At 36.9% G+C, this 6,484-nt stretch overlaps 1 pseudogene; it reads right to left on the reverse strand.

Moving 5' to 3' along the window:
- Positions 1–4,717: 4,717 nt before the first annotated feature.
- Positions 4,718–5,651, reverse strand: LOC118929540 (olfactory receptor 5V1-like; annotated as a pseudogene).
- Positions 5,652–6,484: the final 833 nt, after the last annotated feature.

The raw sequence follows: 6,484 nt of genomic DNA on the forward strand, positions 1-6,484 counted from the left end.
TCCAACTTGTGGAAATCTAAAGCTATTTTTAACTGAGAAATAACAATACTACTAGAGACCCTGATCTGAAATTTAGGAAAGTGGAGTTTTAATTAGTCAGGTGCAGGGAGCGGGAACTAAGAAAATCAAGTGGTGTTTACATGGGAGTAATCTGCCTTTCGGCTTCCCTGAAGAGTGTGTGTGTGTGTGTGTGTGTGTGCGCACACGCGCACACACACACACACATATACACTCCTGCCCTTTTGAGTGTATATGCTTTTTATACTTCTGTTTATATTTTCAATAGTAACCTTAATTTGGGGACAAGACAGACAGCATTTGTCACAGCTTAGGCACGTGAAATAAATCATGAATTGCCAGTAAGAATGTCACTCACAATATAAAGCTCTCTATGTTATTTTGCTGTTTTGTCTCTTAACTGGAGACCCATTTCTTTACCTCTTTTTATTTTGTTTTTGAATCGGAAGTCTTCACTGTTGTTTTTTTTTGGATGACATGGAGAGTCTGCATCCTAAATGCAAGTAGGACTGTACATCCCGCTCCATTTATGCCCAAGGGAGATGACCTGAATGCCGCATTGGCTGATTTGAATGTCCACATCCATTACTCTTCCAAATCACAGTGCTAAATGCAATTTACTTAGTTTTCATTAAGAAAATTCATTTGTTATTGCTTTTAAGCTGATTAGTACATAATTTTTTTCAGTTCATATTTTTTGTGATCATAGTTTTATCTCTGTTAAGTCCTAGGATACATAATGATTCATAAAAAATTCTGATGGGAGAATCTGATCTTATTTTTAAGTTACCAAGAGAATTCATGTTAAGAAACAGCACAGGTGTTTGTCATGCCCATATTCTAATAGGAAAAGACATTAAAGTCACCAAGAGAATCAGCTTTGATGTTGAAATATTTAGTATAGAACTGAAAACTTCCGTTTCTTCTCCTGCCGGTACATATTTCCCCTCCTCCCTCTGTTCCTTGGACTTTCTCCTACCGTCTACTCTGTCTATCACTCCATATGATACTGTTCCCATAAACAATAAACTTGAAAGGATAAAATGCTATCAACAGTAGAAATTATTTTTTGAGAGAGAAAGTCTTCATCAGGGCAATCCTTTACACATACCACATCATTTCTGCCAGCACTCTGGAAACAAATTAAAATTCTACTAATTAACAAATTCCTGGGAACAATATGTAATTTGAAATTACAGTGGATTGAGAATGGAACATTTAGATACAGGAATTTTTGTGGAGAAATGGAAACACATAATTTATAATGGCATTATTTTTCCCTCCTGTTACTGAGGTATAGTTGGTGTAATACTGTATAAGGATTAGGTGTACAAAATTATAGCTTGATATACATACATGCTGTGAAATATCTGCCATCATAAGGTGGGCTTACATATCTATCACCCCTAGTTATGACACTATCCTTTCTCCACCGTGTTTCTTGGCTGTTTTATCAGATATTAGCTGTCCATCCAGGTATGCTCATCTCTGGGATCTTGATTCTATTCCATTGGCCTATGTGACTGTTGTTACACATTTTCATAAACTGGTACCATAATGTTTTGAATAATGTAGTTTTGTGATATAGTTTGAGTTGAAGAAGAGTTATGTCCTCTTTGATCTTCTCTCAGTATTCTGGAATTTAAGGTTCTGTTTTATTCCATATGATGAAGAGAGTTTTTGCTTCTATTTCTGGGAAAAGTGACATCGGAATTCTGGTAGGAATTGCATAGGATCTATAGTTAGCCTTGGGTAGTATTTACATCTTAGCAATATGAATTACTTGAATATATTATCATTGGATATTTTACATGTATTTGTATATTTTAAATTTCTTTCATCAGTATTACACTTTACAAAGTCTTACACTTTTCAGTAATGATCATACATTTCCTTGGTTCAACTTATTCAAAATAAGTTTGTGTTGCAATTGTAAATGGGATTATCATTTCCTTTATAGATAGCTAATTATTAATGTATCAAAATGCATTGGATATTTATATGTAGATTCGTATTCTGTGAGTTTACTTAGTTTATGAGTTCAATGGTTTTTTATTGAATCTTAGGTATTTTTTTATTGTTCATATCAATTTATTGATGTACATACAATAAAATGCAGAAATTTTAGTGTACAGGTCTATAATTGGATAGCTTCAAATTGTCCCTTTGCTGTGAGATAAACAGTGAGTATAAAAATAAATATCTCATGTTATGTTTATTTTCATCTAATGGATGATATCCTTTTTCCTTTAAGTAATTAAAAGTCGGATGCTCTCATATTTTATGAGCACCATTTTGAAATATTGACATTACTATGTATTTTGTGGTGGTAGAATCCACACTACTATGAAAAAAGTTTAAAATAGTGATTCCAGCACTATAACATCTCGGTCACCCTCCAGCACATCACTGATCTGGAGTGGTTTGCTCAGCCACCCAGAAATGTCAGGGTTTGTACCCAGAATACAACAGACCCAAGTACAAGAGTACTAACGTGTCTGCCTGGCTATAGGATGCCGTGGCAACCGCACACCCCTGTTCTGGAGTTGAAGAAGCAGCGCTCAGCCAGCAGCTACAGCAGCCAACTGAAATGATGGTTTCTTTGGAATTAGAGTCAATGCCATCATTTTGTTGCTGAGTCCTACATATCCCACTGCCAGCAGGTTTATTCTGTTTATATTTCTGACTTCCTGATGCCTCTTTCATATATTATGGTTCCTGTTAGTTTAGTTTTAAAGTAGTCAACATAAGATGCCATATTATAGATACATAATAGTTACTAAAACAAAAAATTCATCAACTGTCTAGTGTGTCTTGTTATTTACAGGGGGACTGTTTGACACTTGAATATGCATCCACATGGCTGTTCAAGTGCCAGAAATGTCAAATGAGAATTTGTTCAGGAATTTGTCAACTAATTGGGTCAACTTTTCTCAGATGATCTTAAATTTCAAAGACGAGAAGATAGGTCAGAATTAGATTCCAGGGTGGTTGTTCAAAGAGTGTTACATTCTAATAAGGGGTGAAATACTCAACAAATATTTGAGTATTTGGAAAGTAAAATAAGCAAATGGTTGAGTTTTTAAGATTTTATTCAATTTTATATGGCAATATATTTAAAAATATTCATGCATTATTTTATACAATGTGGAGGAATGGATTCCTTCATACCACATGCAAACTCTATGATAGGAAATAAAATGAGAAAACAAAACAAATATAAGACTTATAATACTAAAGTAGTACTATTACTTTATTTCATTCCTCAGGACTATATGGATTTTCCCACTGTATAAAATCAAATGACATGCAGTTGACCTGCCACTACTATGTAGAGCCCTGGAATGCTGCAAATGATGTATTTCAGGGCAATGCTGAGCTTTGGGAAATGAATTGTTTCAGAAGCATGGCAGGAGACGTGCACAAAGCCTAACTGATGTGGAACAAGTTACGTATGATGAGGCAATCATTTCATAAAGATTTGAAAATGACTTGGAAAATTAATTACAGTCCAGAGAAGGAGTTAACAGGTTGTCTTTGAATAATGTAAGAACAATTCAGTATTGATAAAGGAAGGACAGAACACAGAAAGAAGAGGAGAGAAGATATTGAATCCCAAGGTGAAAAGAGAATTGGAAATGCAGAGAGAGACCATCTGACTGGAGACTAAACCTGGAAGGTAACTGGAATCCCCAGGTTGAGGAAAACTCTGGAGAAAATGATCCATGATTGTAGATAAAGCAAAGAATCACATAAGTGTTAGTGAACAGAGAAAACATTCCCATTTCTAGAGATGGCAGGGAAACGGTATGAAGTAAGAAAGGTGCACCATCCCATCAGAACTAGCAGCTCTCTAATCAAACTGAACAGAAGGGCTAGTCTTTGAGGCATAGTCCAATTTCAGATATTTTAGTCTGTGTAATTGGGAACAACTGGTACCAAAAATACATGGAAGCTGATAAGGAGAGTGTGTGTGTGTGTGTGTGTGTGTGTGTGTGTGTGTGTGTGTGTTAGAAGATGTTGTTTTCAGTTTTGAAAATATAAAGTTAAGAAGACAATAATATAGTGAGCTGAATTAGATAACTAAATCAGAGATAGAGAGAGTAAGTCCTCTTCTTGGAGAGACAGGTACATCTGATAATGGACAGGCTTATCTTAAAAAAGAGAAAAGCAGAGATATATACAATAAGCAGAAGCCAAAATTGAAATACAGGATAAGGGAAGTGATAGTATTCTGGAGACTTATCAGCATAGGCAGTCTATCACAAGAGGCAAAGAAATAAAACAAACATCATGGATAGATGCTTAGATATAGATTTAAAGTGGATATAAAAATAAAGATGGTATAGGTATAGCTATAGATATGGATATAGACATGAACAAAGACCCAAGTTAACTTAAAGATGGACCCATGTTATACCTCTTATAATAGTGTAATTAATGTTCTCTGCTACTTATGGAAATGTCCGTTTGGGGACAATACATTTTTAAGTTCCCCTTTGAGAGGGATAGACATATACCCATATAGATAGGTATGATTAAAGTTATCTGTATGCTTGCATGTTTATAAAATACAGTGTATATGTAGGTATTTATTCTGTGTCAAATAAAAATTATTTTCTATAAATTCTTCTCATCAATGTATTCTAAAATGAATATTGACTCATTCTGTTAGTGGTACAATTAATGTAAACATGGTCTATGACATAAGTAAGACCCTGCCGAGTGCCCCTTTCACCTCTGTGTTCCTCAAGCTGTAGATCATGGGGTTTAGCATTGGGGTGATAACCCCGTAGAGCATGGCAATGAGTCTGTCCCTGTCTGGGGAGTGGTGACTTGAAGAGGGACGAATGTAGGTGAAGATGGCTGCGCCATAGAACAAATAGACCACCAGGAGGCGGGAGGCACATGTGGACAAGGCTTTCTGCTTCCCTTCCACAGACTGAATCTTTAGGATGGTGGATATGATGTAAATGTAAGAGATGATGGTAATTAGGAAGGCACTGATTGCCAAGATACCTCCTACAATGAAAACAAGCATTTCTGCCATGTAGGTGGATGAGCAGGAGAGAGCCACCAGTTGGGGGATGTCACAATAGTACTGGTTAACCCGCTTGGACTTGCAGAAATACAGTTGGAAGGTGGACACTGTATGGAGGAGGGAATTGAGAAAGGCTGTTGCCCAGCTCCCAGCTGCTAGCTGTTCACAGTGACCCTTTGTCATGATGAGGGTGTAACGGAGGGGGAAGCAGATGGCCACGTAGCAGTCATAAGCCATGGCAGCGAGAAGGAAGACCTCAGTCCCCGTCAGGGCCACCGGGAAATAAAGCTGCAAAGCACAGCCCAGGAAGGAAATGCTGTGATTCCCAGTCAGGAGGTTGTCCAGCATCTTGGGGACAGTAGTTGATGGGCAGAATATGTCTAAGAGGGTCAGACAGATTGGCCAGGAAGTAATACATGGGTGTGCGCAGCTTCCTCTCCATCCAGACGGCCAAGAGAATGGCCCCGTTTCCCACCAAGGTGACCTGATAGGTGATGACAAAGACCACAAAGAGAGGATAGCAAACCTCGGGAAGGTCAGAGAGCCCCGCGGGGATACAGTGAGTCACGGGGGTGAGATTGTAGTTGTCCATCTCCTCTCTCCACTGGTGTCTCTCTGGAGGGGAAGGAAGTCAACAAGCACAGGTTAGAGAAAAAACAAGGGAACTATTTACTAGAAATTTGTAAAACACTGTGTGTGGTTGGTGATGAATATGTTAGCCTTACTTAATTAAAGATTCCAATTATTATAACTGTTGTTAAAATCATCTTCTGATTTCATGCTATTTCTTTCAATATTCATCTTCAGATCCTCTCACTACGGAAGCCCTCTGAGACCCTGAGAAGACATTTAACAATTCACCTTCTCAGTAAAAATCATTGTGGACCTTTCCCCACTGTTTGGAATTTCACAATTCAGTGAGAGCTACCTGTGTTTTCATCACACCTACTTGGTCATTTACTTATTTTGCTTTGTGGTATCTCAGTGTGTATAATTTTACGCACTGTCTCAATTCTAAGCACCTCTAAGGCAGAAGCTATGTATTTTCCAAGGTATATAATTTTTTTGCAATATACTTTTTATACAATATTATGTTAATATTAGATGTATAACAAAGTGAGTCAATAATTACACACAATACAAGGTGCTTGCCAGAGTAAATGTAGATCCCCCTGTTACCCCAATATTGCTGTATTATTGGTCATATTCTCTATATTGCACTTCCATTCCTATAAATAATTCATTTTATAATTTGAGGTTTGTAACTTTGTATCCCCTTCACCTTTTTCAGTCCTCCTCCTACCCCCTGATTTCACTTATATGTACATCAAAAAGGCCACAAACAATAATAAATCAATATTGGTATATATTTTAATAGCTGGTAGCAATGAGCAGACATATAAAAAAGAATAATTACCAAAATTT

The sequence above is a fragment of the Manis pentadactyla genome, chromosome 13 (assembly GCF_030020395.1).
Source record: "Manis pentadactyla isolate mManPen7 chromosome 13, mManPen7.hap1, whole genome shotgun sequence".
In the NCBI taxonomy this organism is placed as follows: domain Eukaryota; kingdom Metazoa; phylum Chordata; class Mammalia; order Pholidota; family Manidae; genus Manis; species Manis pentadactyla.